The 15832-nt window shown below is 46.9% G+C and overlaps 1 pseudogene; it reads left to right on the top strand.

Moving 5' to 3' along the window:
- The first annotated feature begins 13642 nt into the window (after positions 1 to 13642).
- LOC137365911 (U2 spliceosomal RNA) lies at positions 13643 to 13777 on the top strand (annotated as a pseudogene).
- The last annotated feature ends 2055 nt before the right edge of the window (positions 13778 to 15832 follow it).

The raw sequence follows: 15832 nt of genomic DNA, 5'->3' as shown, positions 1-15832 counted from the left end.
TGCCCATTCATGTATCTGTCTAGATACATCTTAAAAGACTCCATCGTGCCCGCATCTATCACCTCCGCTGGCAATGCGTTCCAGGTGCCCACCACCCTCTGCGTAAAGAACTTTCCACGCATATCCCCCCTAAACTTTTCCCCTTTCACTTTGAACTCGTGTCCTCTAGTAATTGAAACCCCCACTCTGGGAAAAAGCCTCTTGCTATCCACCCTGTCTATACCTCTCATGATTTTGTACACCTCAATCAGGTCCCCCCTCAACCTCCGTCTTTCTAATGAAAATAATCCTAATCTGCTCAACCTCTCTTCATAGCTAGCGCCCTCCATACCAGGCAACATCCTGGTAAACCTCCTCTGCACCCTCTCCAAAGCATCCACATCCTTTTGATAATGTGGCGACCAGAAGTGTACGCAGTATTCCAAATGTGGCCGAACCAAAGTCCTATACAACTGTAACATGACCTGCCAACTCTTGTACTCAATGCCCCGTCCGATGAAGGAAAGCATGCCGTATGCCTTCTTGACCACTCTATTTACCTGCGTTGCCACCTTCAGGGAACAGTGGACCTGAACACCCAAATCTCTCTGGACATCAATTTTCCCCAGGAATTTTCCATTTACTGTATAGTTCACTCTTGAATTGGATCTTCCAAAATGCATCACCTCGCATTTGCCCTGATTGAACTCCATCTGCCATTTCTCTGCCCAACTCTCCAATCTATCTATATTCTGCTGTATTCTCTGACAGTCCCCTTCACTATCTGCTACTCCACCAATCTTAGTGTCGTCTGCAAATTTGCTAATCAGTCCACCTATACTTTCCTCCAAATCATTAATGTATATCACAAACAACAGTGGTCCCAGCACGGATCCCTGTGGAACACCACTGGTCACACGTCTCCATTTTGAGAAACTCCCTTCTACTGCTACTCTCTGTCTCCTGTTGCCCAGCCAGTTCTTTATCCATCTAGCTAGTACACCTTGGACCCCAAGCGCCTTCACTTTCTCCATCAGCCTGCCATGGGGAACCTTATCAAACGCCTTACTGAAGTCCATGTATATGACATCGACAGCCCTTCCCTCATCAATCAACTTTGTCTCTTCCTCAAAGAATTCTATTAAGTTGGTAAGACATGACCTTCCCTGCACAAAACCATGTTGCCTATCACTGATGAGCCCATTTTCTTCCAAATGGGAATAGATCCTATCCCTCAGTATCTTCTCCAGCAGCTTCCCTACCACTGACGTCAGGCTCACCGGTCTATAATTACCTGGATTATCCCTGCTACCCTTCTTAAACAAGGGGACAACATTAGCAATTTTCCAGTCCTCCGGGACCTCACCCGTGTTTAAGGATGCTGCAAAGATATCTGTTAAGGCCCCAGCTATTTCCTCTCTCGCTTCCCTCAGTAACCTGGGATAGATCCCATCCGGACCTGGGGACTTGTCCACCTTAATGCCCTTTAGAATACCCAACACTTCCTCCCTCCTTATGCCGACTTGACCTAGAGTAATCAAACATCTGTTCCTAACCTCAACATCCGTCATGTCCCTCTCCTCGGTGAATACCCATGCAAAGTACTCGTTTAGAATCTCACCCATTTTCTCTGACTCCACGCATAACATTCCTCCTTTGTCCTTTAGTGGGCCAATCCTTTCTCCAGTTACCCTCTTTCTCCTTATATATGAATAAAAGGCTTTGGGATTTTCCTTAACCCTGTTCGCTAAAGATATTTCATGACCCCTTTTAGCCCTCTTAATTCCTCGTTTCAGATTGGTCCTAATCTCCCGATATTCTTTCAAAGCTTCGTCTTTCATCAGCCGCCTAGACCTTATGTATGCTTCCTTTTTCCTCTTAGCTAGTCTCACAATTTCACCTGTCATCCATGGTTCCCTAATCTTGCCATTTCTATCCCTCATTTTCACAGGAACATGTCTCTCCTGCACGCTAATCAACCTCTCTTTAAAAGCCTCCCACATATCACATGTGGATTTACCTTCAAACAGCTGCTCCCAATCTACATTTCCCAGCTCCTGCCGAATTTTGGTGTAGTTGGCCTTCCCCCAATTTAGCACTCTCCCTTTTGGACCACTCTCGTCTTTGTCCATGAGTATTTTAAAGCTTACGGAATTGTGATCACTATTCCCAAAGTAGTCCCCTACTGAAACTTCAACAAATTGGCCGGGCTCATTCCCCAACACCAGGTCCAGTATGGCCCCTTCCCGAGTTGGACTATTTACATACTGCTCTAGAAAACCCTCCTGGATGCTCCTTACAAATTCTGCTCCATCTGGACCTCTAACACTAAGCGAATCCCAGTCAATGTTGGGAAAATTAAAATCTCCTATCACCACCACCCTGTTGCTCCTACATCTTTCCATAATCTGTTTACATATTTGTACCTCTATCTCACGCTCGCTGTTGGGAGGCCTGTAGTACAGCCCCAACATTGTTACCGCACCCTTCCTATTTCTGAGTTCTGTCCATATTGCCTCACTGCTCGAGTCCTCCATAGTGCCCTCCTTCAGCACAGCTGTGATATCCTCTTTGACCAGTAATGCAACTCCTCCACCCCTTTTACCTCCCTCTCTATCCCGCCTGAAGCATCGATATCCTGGGATATTTAGTTGCCAATCATGCCCTTCCCTCAACCAAGTCTCAGTAATAGCAATAACATCATACTCCCAGGTACTAATCCAAGCCCTAAGTTCATCTGCCTTACCTACTACACTTCTTGCATTAAAACAAATGCACCTCAGACCACCAGTCCCTTTATATTCATCATCTGCTCCCTGCCTGCTCTTCCCCTTAGTCACACTGACTTCATTATCTAGTTCCTTACAGGCTTTAGTTACTGCCTCCTTACTGTCAACTGACCTCAATTGGTTCCAATCCCCCTGCCACATTAGTTTAAACCCTCCCCAACAGCGTTAGCAAAAGCACCTCCAAGGACATTGGTTCCAGTCCGGCCCAGGTGTAGACCGTCCAATTTGTAATAGTCCCACCTCCCCCAGAACCGGTCCCAATGTCCCAAAAATCTGAACCCCTCCTTCCTGCACCATCTCTCAAGCCACGCATTCATCCTGACTATTCTTTCATTTTTACTCTGACTATCACGTGGCACTGGTAGTAATCCTGAGATTACTACCTTTGAGGTCCTACTTTTTAACTTGGCTCCTCACTCCCTAAACTCTGCATGTAGGACCTCATCACGTTTTTTACCTATCTCATTCGAGCCTATGTGCACAATGACAACTGGCTGTTCACCCTCCTCCTTTAGAATGTTCTGCAGCCGATCTGAGACGTCCCTGACCCGTGCACCTGGGAGGCAACATACCATTCGGGAGCCTCGTTTTCGACCACAGAACCGCCTATCTACTCCCCTTACAATCGAATCCCCTACGACTATAGCCCTTCCACTCTTTTTCCCGCCCTTCGGAACAGCAGAGCCAGCCACGGTGCCATGGACCTGGCTACTGCTGCCTTCCCCTGGTGAGCCATCTCCCTCAACAGTATCCAAAACGGTATACTTGTTTTGGAGGGAGATGACCGCAGGGGACTCCTGCGCTGCCTTCCTGCTCTTTCTCTTCCTTTTGGTCACCCATTCCCTTTCTCCCTCAGCAATCCTAATCTGCGGTGTGACCAATTCACTAAACGTGCTATCCACGACCTCCTCAGCATCGCGCATGCTCCAAAGTGAGTCCATCCGCAGCTCGAGAGCCGTCATGCGGTCTAACAAGAGCTGCAGCTGGACACACTTCCTGCACGTGAAGGAGTCAGGGTCATCAGCCATGTCCCTGAGCTCCCACATTGAGCAAGAGGAGCATGATACGGGTCTGAGATCTCCTGCCATTTTTAATCTTAAGTTTAAACTTAGTCGGTGGGCTTAGAAAGAATATTAGCGGACAGCCTTAAATTCAGAGATGGAGACAGAGAAGTCACAAAGGGAAGGGAAGTGTCGGAGATAGATCATGTGAAGGTGAGGGAAGGGTGGAAATTGGAAGCAAAGTTGATGAAGTTTTCCAGTTCCGGGCGGGAGCAGGAAATGACACTGACACAGTCATCATTCTACCGGAAAAAGAGCTGGGGTGTGGGGCCCTGAGTAGGACTGGAAAAAGGAATGTTTGACATACACCACAAAAAGACAGGCATAACTAGGACCCATGTGGGTAACCATGGCAATACCTTTTATGTTATTCTCTGAGGAACACACCTCCTGATTCACCAAACCGTGTCCACCCTCTACAAGGCGCAAGTGAGGTGTGTAATGGAATACTCTCCACTTGCCTAGCTGAGTTCAGCTCTAACTTCACTCTGGAAGCTCGACCCCATCCAGGACAAAGTAGCTCACTTGATCAACATCCCGTCCACCACCTTAAATATTCACTCCTTCCACCACTGGTGCACAGTGGCAGCAGTGTTTACAATCCTAGACAGCACCTTCCAAACACGTGAACTCTACCACCATTTTTAAAAATTCATTCATGGGATGTGGGTGTTGCTGGCTAGGCCAGCATTTATTGCCCATCCCTAATTGCCCTGGAGAAGGTGGTGGTGAGCTGCCTTCTTGAACCGCTGCTGTTCATGTGAGGTAGGTACACTCACAGTGCCGTTAGGAAGGGAGTTCCAGGGCTTTGACCCAGTGACAGTGAAGGAACGACAATATAGTTCCACATCAGGATAGTGTGTGACTTGGAGGGGAACTTGCTGGTGGTGGTGTTCCCATGCATTTGCTGCCCTTGTACCTCTAGTTGGTATAGGTTGTGGATTTGGAAAGTGCTGTCGAAGGATCCTCGGTGCGTTGCTGCAGTGCATCTTGTAGATGGTGCACACTGCTGCCACTGTGCGCGCTGGTGGAGGGAGTGAATGTTTGTGGATGGGGTGCCAATCAAGTGGGCTGCTTTGTCCTGCATGGTATCAAGATTCTTGCATGTTCTTGGAGCTGCATCCATCCAGCAAGTGGAGAGTGTTCCATCACGTTCCTGACTTGTGCCTTGTAGATGGTCGACAGGCTTTGGGGAGTCAGGAGGAGACTTACTCGTTGCAGGATTACTAGCCTGTGACCTGCTCTTGTAGCCACAGTATTTTGTGGCTACTCCAGTTCAATTTCTGGTCAATGGCAGCCCCTAGGATGTCGATAGTGGGGGATTCGGCAATGGTAATGCCATTGAATGTCAAGGGAGATGCTTAGATTCTCTCTTGTTGAAAGTGGTCATTGGATAAGTCCTGGATACTGTCGAGCACTTGTTGCATTTCTACACAGACTGCTTCAGTATCTGAGGAGTCACGAATGGTGCTGAACACTGTGCAATTATCAGCCAAAATCCCCACTTCTGACCTTATGATTGAAGAAGGTTATTGATGAAGCAGCTGAAGATGGTTGGGCCCAGGACACTACCCTGAGGAACTCCTGCAGTGATCTCCTGGAGCTCAGATGATTGACGTCCAACAACCACAACCATCTTCCTTTTTGCTAGGTATGTCTCTAACCAGCGGAGAGATATCCCCCTGATTCCTTAGAAGGACAAGAGCAGCAGACACATGGGAATACTACAATCAGCAACCTCCCCTCCAATCCAAATCCTGACTTGGAACTAGTTTGCCGTGCCTTCCCTGGGGCATATCAAAATCCTGGAACTCCCTCCCTAATAGCACTGTGTGTGTACCTATAACATATGGACTGCAGTGGTTCAAGTAGGCAGCTCACCAAAACCAGGGCAATTAGGGATGGGCAATAAATGATGGTCTTGCCAGCGATGCTTACATCCCATGAAAAAAAATAACAAAAATAAAATGGAGTTAAAATCTCTATGAAAGAAATCTTTATAAAATTCTGCAATCAGTCCATGTGACCAGGGGATCCCCACCCCCTTCATTCCAGTTTTTACTTGCATTGATTCCACTTCATTGTCACACAAGATTCTCTCATCCTCCTTTCAACCTTCTTCAATAAAACCACTCACTTTCCATCAAGAATTTGCAAATGGATTCATTTATGATGCTGGAACATTCCTCACACAGAAATTATTCAACTCAGTAAAAACATTCTTACAGCTGATAACTTTGCTACCAATTGAAGGACTGTCTAATGTGGTTATCAAGTCAGAGTGAAAAGTTTATTAAACTTGGTTCCATTCAATCCAGCTGTCATAAACTTTGAACCTTTATTCATTTTATAAACAGTATTTGAAGGGTCTCAGTAACAATGTTCAGTGTTGATGAGATTGGGGTCTGGGTGAGAAGCTGCTGAGTGTGACAGGGTCAGGACTGAATGCAGGAAGTTCTCTAACAGTCTCTCTCTCTCTTTCTCCCTCTCTATTGCTGAAGGGATTGAGTTGATTGACAACTGGCGGCTGCTGGTATTTGAATAAATGAAGTTCCTTCCAACCATTTTTTGATTGACAGCTACACAGAACTTTTTTGTCCCAGGACACAAAAATGAACAGAAGTGGATCAGTGTAGGATGATTCTCGGTCTGTATAAAAGGGGTGTGATTTCAGCTGCCATGGTCCAGTGGTTAAAGTTTTCAACATTGAAATCCACTGGACTTATCCGAGTTTGGTTTGAGTCCTGCTCACAGAGGATCTATTCAGTGATTTTTATTATTTTTAATCTTTAATCCTCTATTTCCACAAAACGCAGGCACTGAAATAACTCATACTCCTCACCATTGCTATCCATTATACAGGTAGTGGCTGCATGGTCCAATGGAGACACACTCGGAGGGCTCTGGGAGAGGTTTCTTCTCGGGTTTTAGGACTCTTTTGGTCTACCAACAGCAACCGGATGTCTGCAGAGGAACTCGGAGTGCCAGGCCGCTCAGAGGACAGACTTCCTAGGATCAATTTTAATCAGGGGACAAAATATCAGTGGAACAGAACATCAAAGGTCCGAGGATTGAGGCTGAAATTCCCGATGTTTTGGAAGAAACCTGCAGATGTGGGACGTTAATATTTGCTCGGTGCAGATTCACTTTAGTCCGTTATTGTGTCCTGCGACAAACAAATGGCTGGCAGCTGTCAATCCAAAAAATAAAAATCAGAAGATTCTGGCAATTTCCACCCTTACAGCTCTCAGCAGTCTTGGTTCCATCCCATCCAGTCCTAATGACTTATCAACATGAAGTACAGCCAGCCGTTCCAGTATCTCCTATTTATTAGAACGCGCTGACTGAGCTGTGTCTTCATCACTTCTGGGCAATCAGACAGTTCACCCTTCATTCTGCTCTGATTCACTTTCCCAAAGCGGATCTCCAGATTCTCAAATCTGGGGACAAGGATTTCTTATTTGCTTCCTTTCAGTTTTTATCATTCTCAACTGATAATATAATCCAAAACTCGGACAAATCCTCCACCTTGCATCGTGTCCCAGGCTCAGTAGAAAGCAGCACATAGTGACATGAACACACTGACAGATACAATCCGTCACACTCTGATTCAGTGAGATTAATGTCAAGAGTGGTTTCCAGATCAAATGCAATGATGAACAAATTTCTCTCAAAGGAGGTGTGGTTGACTGAGGTACCTTTATAGTATTTGCAGTGAATTTCTGTGCAAGAAGGGACAATCGTCAAACATCCATTCCGAAATCCTTCGCTCAGCAAAGACAGATAGAGTCCTGTTTTAAATAAAAACAGAAAGTGCTGGAAATATTCAGCAGGTCTGGTAGCATCTGTGCAGAGAGGAGCAGAGTTAACATTTCAGCAGTTCTGATAAAATGTCACAGACCTGAAAGGTTAACTCTGCGTCTCTGTCCACAGATGCCACCAGACCCGCTGAGTATTTCCAGTACTTTCTGTTTTCATTTCAGATTTCCAGCATCTGCAGTATTTTGCTTTTGTTGCTGTCCTGTCTTATTGTGCTGCTCAATAAAGTAGTTGGAAAACCTAGTTACAGTAAGGCTTTAAGGGGATTTGAATCCAGGATTGATCTGTTCATTAAAGAGGTGCTTCGACCAACTAAATCAAAGGGTCAAAATACAGTGTTTGAGTTTTTTGAGCTACAGATTAGTGCAGATCTTTCTAGCTGTGCTGAACATTGATTTCCATCTCCGGGTTCCTTCTGAGTCTGTGAGATTGCAGTTCTTTGCGAGTGAGTGCCAGACATGAAGATATGTTTAGACGATTTCTCGTAAGTCATTTGCATCTCCATATTTTTCTGAAATTTGTACAAACACATTAAATGAGGGAATCACATAAGTCACGCCGTGAAATTTCTCCACAAAACACTGAAAGGTGACAGTGTTTATTGTGAGGGGTTTCCACTTATTCAGACACATATCTAGTAAAAGTGATCAGGACGTGATTCACATATGTAGTGTATTTGTATATTATGCTAATAATGTAATGACGTGATGATGTAATGGCGTGAATAAACACTTATTTGAACTGGCCATATTTGGTGTCCATTTCCTCTGCTGGACCCACCTGAAAATATTAGAGAAAATGGCAACTAGGGGAAGATAAAGTCTGTAAATATAGGCAGAAAACAGCAGCAGGGACTGCAGTAAACAAGATCAGCCTGGTGACTTAGTTGCTCGGATAGTGGAGAATTTAGCTGGGTTGTGGGCAGCCTCAGCCTCAGACTGTCTCCTGAGTTGAATAGGATACCGCAGGGTCTTAGTGCTCATTGAGGAAATTTGGCTGTACCCATGTGATACAGCTGAAAGCTGGCAACGAATGAGAGGCTTTGAGCAACATTCCGTTCCTGTATTGAAAGAATGGGCATGTTCTTAGAGTTAAGAATATTTTGGGACTGGTAGGTGAGGCGGTCAAGACTCAGAATAAGGCAATTCCTGAGCAAAGGAAAACAATTTTGCTTGTGGAAATTGGCCTGGAAGTGTCTGGCATGCTGACAAAGCTTCCTGCTCTGAACAAAGCAAAATATGTGCCAGTCAAAACAAAATCACCAAGTTGGAGGAACATTTCAATCCTAAGCCACTAGAGATAGCAGAATGCTATAAATTTGGAACCAGAAATCAGAAAAGTAGTGAAGCAATTGGTGAGTATATTGTGGCACTGAAGAATTTTTATTCCGTTGCAACTTTGGCACATTCTTAGACCATGCATTTTGAGACATATTTGTGTGTGGATTTGTGAACAAAAGAATCCAATCAAAGTTACTAAACACACAAAATCTTACATTTGAGATCGTGTGTAAGATTGCTGTTTCCATGGAGATGGCATCAAAGAATGTTAGGGAATTTTATCCCATGCTGGTAACTAGTACAGGCTTCTGTCCACTGTTAAAGTGCTTCAGCCAAGTCTAAAGTGGACAGACATAGCCAGAAGAGTGCCAATGATAGCAGTTTAGTGTTGTTATCACCATAAGGGCAACTACACAGCACAATCATGTCAGTACAGAAACGCAAAATGTTTCAATTGTCAAGCAGAGGCCAAAGAAGGAAAGGGAACTAATTCCAGTGGTAATGGAAAACAGTGATGTTATGAGGGTGGAGTTCACAATCTTGAAGTGAATCCAGAGTGCCTAACCAAAGAGGAGCAAGGGCTGTACAGCATTTATGCCACTAGCAATCACTCAAATGATGGAGACTTTTGTATAATGTTGTTGGAAAATAAACAGTCCATTGCTACGACCATGGATTGCTCCATCATGAGTAGAGAAATGTATGGGAGCAAAGTCAGTGATGTACCTCTAACTGAGAGCACAGCTCAATTGAAAACCTACTCTGGTGAGGTGTTAGCAATGTGTTGGCAAATGGAGTGTAATGTGCAACATAAGGGCAGGCCCCTCAAGATACCTGTTTTTTATTCATTATTTCATGGGAGGCGGGCATCACTGGCAAGGCCAGCATTTATTGCCCATTCCTAATTGCCCTTGACAACTGAATTGCTTGCTAGGTCATTTCAGAGGACAGGTGAGAGTAAACCACATTGTTGTGGGCCAGCATCACATCCAGGCCAGACCAGGTAAGCACAGCAGATTGCCTTCTGTAAAGGGTATGAGTGAACCAGATGGGTTTTAATGAAAATCAATTATAGTTGCATGGCACCACTACTCAGATTTTATATTATTCATTAATGAATTGAATCTGAATTCCACCAGCTGCCATGGTGGGATTTAAACCCATATCCCCAGGGCATTAGTCTGAGTCGTGAGATTATCAGTTCAGTGACATTACTGCTGTGCCAGCCTCTCCCCTACAAGGTAGTGAGATATGTCAACAAACCAATAATAATGGGGAAAGACTGGCTTTGAAAGCTGAAGTTAGACTGGAAGCATGTTTTTTCATGTGGTGTACCTTGGCCTGAAAATCAATGAAAAGAACTCCAGCCAGTGAAAGAGAAGATAGAGGCTATGGTCAAAGCCCCAAAGACAAAAAGATGTGTCTGAGCTTAGATCTTTTCTCGGCATGGTCCAATACTACTCACAATTTCTGCCTGAGCATGCAATGGTGTTAGCTCCACTACATAAGTTGTTGAAGAAAGATGTGAAATGGAAATGGTCTGAAACACAAGATGCTAATGATGCATGTAAGAGAAGCTCGATCAGTGACACACTACACATTCATTACCACACAAATGGTGAACTGAAGCTAGCTTCAAAATATGGAGTTGCAGCAGTAATCAGTCATGTTGTGGATCATGGCCGCTGCAAAGGCTCAATGGGGAAAGAACACTGTGTAAGGTCTTCCCACCAGAGTGAACTAAAGGGCTGGACCCATGGGAAACCCCTCTGGCTGTCTACACCAACATGGGTCTGCTGTAAAATGTACATGGCATGTAAAATGGAATGGAAGGGGTGTGAGGCAACGCACTCCTGTATCGAAGAAAACTGATTTCCTTTGCGCTTTTGGAATGTCAACTTGGTGCTGTTTTGGACTGTTTTGTAAAGCTTTTTTTAAACAGATTTTTATGAATGGAGTATACTTTTGGGAAAAAGTGTCTGGCAGAGGTGAAGGATGCAAGGGACCTGGCAAAGGCAGAGCAAAGCGGCACCGCACAGTGCTTCGTGATAATATCCAGGGCATCACCAAACCAGCAATCCTCCGCCTGGCTCGCCGTGGCAGGGTCAAGCGGATCTCGGGTTTGATCTATGAGGAGACTCGCGGGGTGTTGAAAGGTTTCCTGGAGAATGTGATCAGGGATGCGGTCACCTACACTGAGCACGTCAAGCGCAAGACGGTCACTGCCATGGATGTGGTGTACGCTCTGAAACGGCAGGGCCGCACTCTCTGCGGATTCGGCGGCTGAGAAACCAGCCCCTTTCCCACAAACACACAACAAAGGCTCTTCGAAGAGCCACCCACCGCCTCACAGAGAGAGCAGTGACCTGGAAACGGGAGATGGGATAGGCTGTTCAGAACTGACTGGAATAAATCTGTGCTGTGTTCGGGTATAAAACTGGAATCCCCGAGTTTGACATTTCATTTGCAGCAAGGAAGTGCAGTGGATTTGATTTTCAAAACGGGCTGTGTAAACAGTGCCCGAGGCTCCACACTTAGTTATTTCCCCAGTCGACACATGCCCTCAGTGAAAAGCCACATCACTCCTCCAGAATCACTCATTGTTTTCAAAGAATTTCAAAATGATTTCGCTGCAATGAGGGAATCCGGGAGTTTTGCAGCAGCCGTTAAATCGGTCACTGGAACCAGACCCACTTGTGATGTTATTTCCCCCGAGACGGTGTTTCCTGCACTGAAACTGACAGGGTTTGTGAAACTGACCAATTTCCAAAATATACTTTATTCATAAAAATCTGTAAAAATTACATTGCCAAACAGTTTCAAACAGCACCAAAAAATACAAACATTGCAAGGGAGATCAGTTTCCTTCAACACAATCATGAGTTGCTTCACAACCCTTCCATTTCACATTTGTCATGCCAATTACAGTTTTACATTTACAGCAAATGAACATTTTCCCGATACAGTTCGAGGGGTTTCCCATGGATCCAGCCCCTCAGTTCAGCCTGGTGGGGGGACCTTACACAGTGGTCTTTCCTCATTGAGCCTTTGCTGCGGCTACCCCAAGCTTCAGTGCATCCCTCAGCACGTAGTCCTGGTCCTTGGAATGTGCCAGTCTGCAACATTCGGTGGTGGACAACTCCTTGCGCTGGAAGACAGCAAGTTTCGGGCAGACCAAAGGGCGTCTTTCACCGAATTGATAGTCCTCCAACAGCAGTTGATGTCTGTCTCGGTGTGTGTCCCTGGGAACAGCCCGTAGAGCACAGACTCCTGTGTTACAGAGCTGCTTGGGATAAACCTCGACATAAACCAATGCATCTCTTTCCACACCTGCTTTGCAAAGACATATTCCAGGAGGAGGTGGGCAACCGTCTCTTCCCCACCACAGCCACCGTGGGGGCATTGCGCGGAGGGGGCGAGTCTTCGGGCGTGCAGGAAGGATCTGACGGGGAAGGCTCTTCTCACCACCAGCCAAACTACATCTTGGTGCTTGTTTGAAAGTTCTGGTGATGAGGCATTCTGCCAAATGACTTTGGTGGTCTGCTCGGGGAACCATCCGACAGGATACCCCATCTCCTTTTCCCGTAGGGCCTTGAGAACATTCCGTGCAGACCACTGCCTGATGGATCAGTGGTCAAAGGTGTTTTCCCGCAGAAACTGCTCCACGAAGGATAGGTGGTACAGCACGGTCCAACTACATGGAGCGTTCCGCGGCAATGTGACCAGGCCCATCCTTCGCAACACTGGGAACAGATGGAACCTCAGCACGTAGTGACACTTGCAGTTTGCATACTGGAGGTCTACACACAGCTTGATGCAGCCGCACACGAAGGTGGTCATCAGGATGAGGGCAACGTTGGGTACATTTTTCCCGCCCTTGACCAGAGATTTGAACATCGTGTCCCTCTGGACCCAGTCCATTGTTGATCCCCAGATGAAGCGGAAAATGGCTCGGGTGACCACCACACTTGAGTGCCTCTGCTGCCTGGGATTGTCACCCCCTCTCATGCTCGCATCCTTCCTAATAGACTCAGCAAAGGGTTCAACACAGCAAACAAACAAGACAGGGGAGAGAGGACAGCCATGTCTGACTCCAGATTGGATCAGGAAACTTTCCGATTCCCACCCATTGATTGAGACTGCGCTACTGATGTTTGTGTAGAGCAGTTTGATCCAATTGCAGATTCCCTCCCTAAACCCCATTTTGGAAAGAACGTCCATCATGTAGGTGTGCGATTTCCTGTCAAAAGCCATCTCCTGGTCCAGGCTGATGAGGCAGGTGTCCACCCTCCTGTCCCGTACATAGGCGATCGTATCCCTGAGTAGCACGAGACTATCAGAGATCTTCCTGACGGGTACAGTACAGGTCTGGTCAGGGTGAATCACCAACTCCAGAGCAGACTTGACTCGACTGGCTATGACTTTGGACAGAGTTTCAGCTCAGTCATTCAGGGACCTGGAATTCACACAGTTTGAGCCCATGCTTACCCGAACCCACTTCTGATTGGTCACCCTCTTCTTATTCACACGTCTTAACCAATCACAGAGCCTTGAATTAGAAAATGCAGCCAAGCATTGGCTTAAATTGTCGACCTGACAGAATATTTTAAATCGAAAAAGCCTCCAATTTCAGTGCAGTAAAGAAGCGAATTCCTGGAAAATCTATGTCCAGTAGCTTGGGGTCCAGGCAACTGAAGGCAGGACCGCCAGTGGTGGAGCTTCTCAGCCTTTTGGCTAAGATCAAGTGTAGTATCTGTTCTTATCAGTACTTACTTGGCAGAGGAGAAACCATGATCAGTGGCTTTTGATCCTGGGTAGGCTTTGAGTAAAATGGCTATAACTAATCTTTGAGCTTCAGGCCAGGGAGTGCGGAACACCATTCGGGTGGTGGTGAAGGACAAGGAAGGAGATGCACTGGTCGATCGCACCTTCTTCATCAAGAAAATCCTCATCGATTGCTGTGGATTTCAAGCTAGGCACATCTTCTGCCTGCAGGATTTCCCCAGCAGTGGGTATATCGACATGACATTCAAGAATGTGGCGGGGTGCATCAAGTTCCTGAAGGCGTTCAAGGAGAAAGGGGACCGGGCGCCGCTGTCGATCCTCCCAGTGGAGCCGCTCTTCACGCTTCCGTCACAACATGACCGGGTGGTGACAATTCACCTCTCCAACCCCCATGTTCCTGTGGTGGATGTACTCACCTTTCTCGCCAGGTACGTCGAGGTGGCCAGCACTGATGTCAAAGACCCCTTTGGGATTTGGACCAATAAGCGGCAAGTCAAGGTGACCTTGACGGTCGATGCCAATGGAGCCATCATCCACCCTCCCTCCAGCTTCGCTATCAGGGGAAGTCGAGGCTTCTTGGTCTACGCTGGGCAGCCCAAAGTTTGTAGCACCTGTGGCAAATCTGGTCACGTGGCAGCTAACTGCAGCACGGTTGTCTGCAAGAACTGCAAGAAGGAAGGCCATCAGACCAAGGACTGTAAGCAGAGTAAGTGTTGCAACCTGTGTGGTGCGGCAGGCCATCTCTACAAAACCTGCCCCAAACGCTGCCTCAGTTATGCTCAGGCGGCAAGGTCCAAGGAAAGGCCGGGAGAAGGTTCGACGAAGGCGTCCGGTGTTGGAAAGGAGACAAGCAACCTTCTCTGCAGTGAGGAACTTCTACCTGAGAAGGAGAAGAAAGGGAAGGCAACTGAAACCAGCAACCCGGCACCTACCCTGCACCCGGAAACCCCTCCTCCACAGACAGAATCAATGGAGGAGGAGGCAGCAGATGGACAAACAGGTCAGTGGCAGTTTGTCCAAAGGAAAACCACAAAGAAAAGACCTCCAAAAGCGGAACAGGCCACCACCCAAACCAGTGGCAAGAGGAGGCTACCGTCTGAGACAGACTACAGCAGCTCCTCTTCACTGAATGAGGAAGTGCCGGAGCGACAGCACCTTCAAAAGAAGCGGCAGAACTCAAAAGGAGCTGGAAGATAAAGCCCCCCAGCCCCCGGGCACTGGAAGCTGTGATGGGCCTGTCAAGCCCCAAACCCAAAGCGCCACACCTAGCGACATGGCCAACACATCCCAGCTCTGGGACACTGAGAGCAAAGACACATCTGGCGCACTTCAGCTCTGGAAAGCCGGCAGCAGTGATGCTTTCGAGGAGGAACAGAGGGGAACAGCAGAGAACAGCCCAATCCCTGCTGCCAACAAGACCCCCGCCCCCCCACCGATGTCACCTCAGTGGAAGAAACCCTGCATGAAAAACCAGGAGGGGTTTCTGAGCCCAACGAGTGTGAAACAGCTTGCGTACACTATGGGTATACAGGAACATCCTGAAGGACTGGGACTAGGAAGGACAAATGGTATGGGAAGCAACAACTAACTTTAAAAAAATGGGTATAACGATTGCTTCAATTAATGTGCGTAGCATTAAATCCACTATGCGATGGATTACCTCGCCAAGGTCAAAGCCGACCCCCTGTTTCTGCAGGAGTGTGGAATACCACATCTCAGCACCGACAGGCAGTGGTCGCAATGGTGGTCCCACGGGCCATCGATCTGGTCAGGGGGTAATGATTGCCATTCCTCCGGCCTGGGTCTTCTGCTGCGGGGAGGTGACTTCACCATCTCCGAAGTTAAGGAGGTGGTGGGCAGTCGCCTCCTCATCGCAGATGTAATGTACAACAATGCTTCGCTCTGGTTGATCAGCATGTACGCCCCGTTTCAATGCAGCGAACGGTTGACCGTCTTTAGAATTAGAATTAGAATTAGAACTAGAACATTACAGCGCAGTACAGGCCCTTCGGCCCTCGATGTTGCGCCGACCATCTGACCTACACTATTCCATTTTCATCCATATGTCTATCCAATGACCACTTAAATGCCCTTAAAGTTGGCGAGTCTACTACTGTTG

Source organism: Heterodontus francisci, unplaced genomic scaffold, assembly GCF_036365525.1.
Source record: "Heterodontus francisci isolate sHetFra1 unplaced genomic scaffold, sHetFra1.hap1 HAP1_SCAFFOLD_58, whole genome shotgun sequence".
In the NCBI taxonomy this organism is placed as follows: domain Eukaryota; kingdom Metazoa; phylum Chordata; class Chondrichthyes; order Heterodontiformes; family Heterodontidae; genus Heterodontus; species Heterodontus francisci.
Note: the sequence above shows the minus strand (reverse complement) of the source record. Positions and strands in the feature narration are given on the sequence as shown.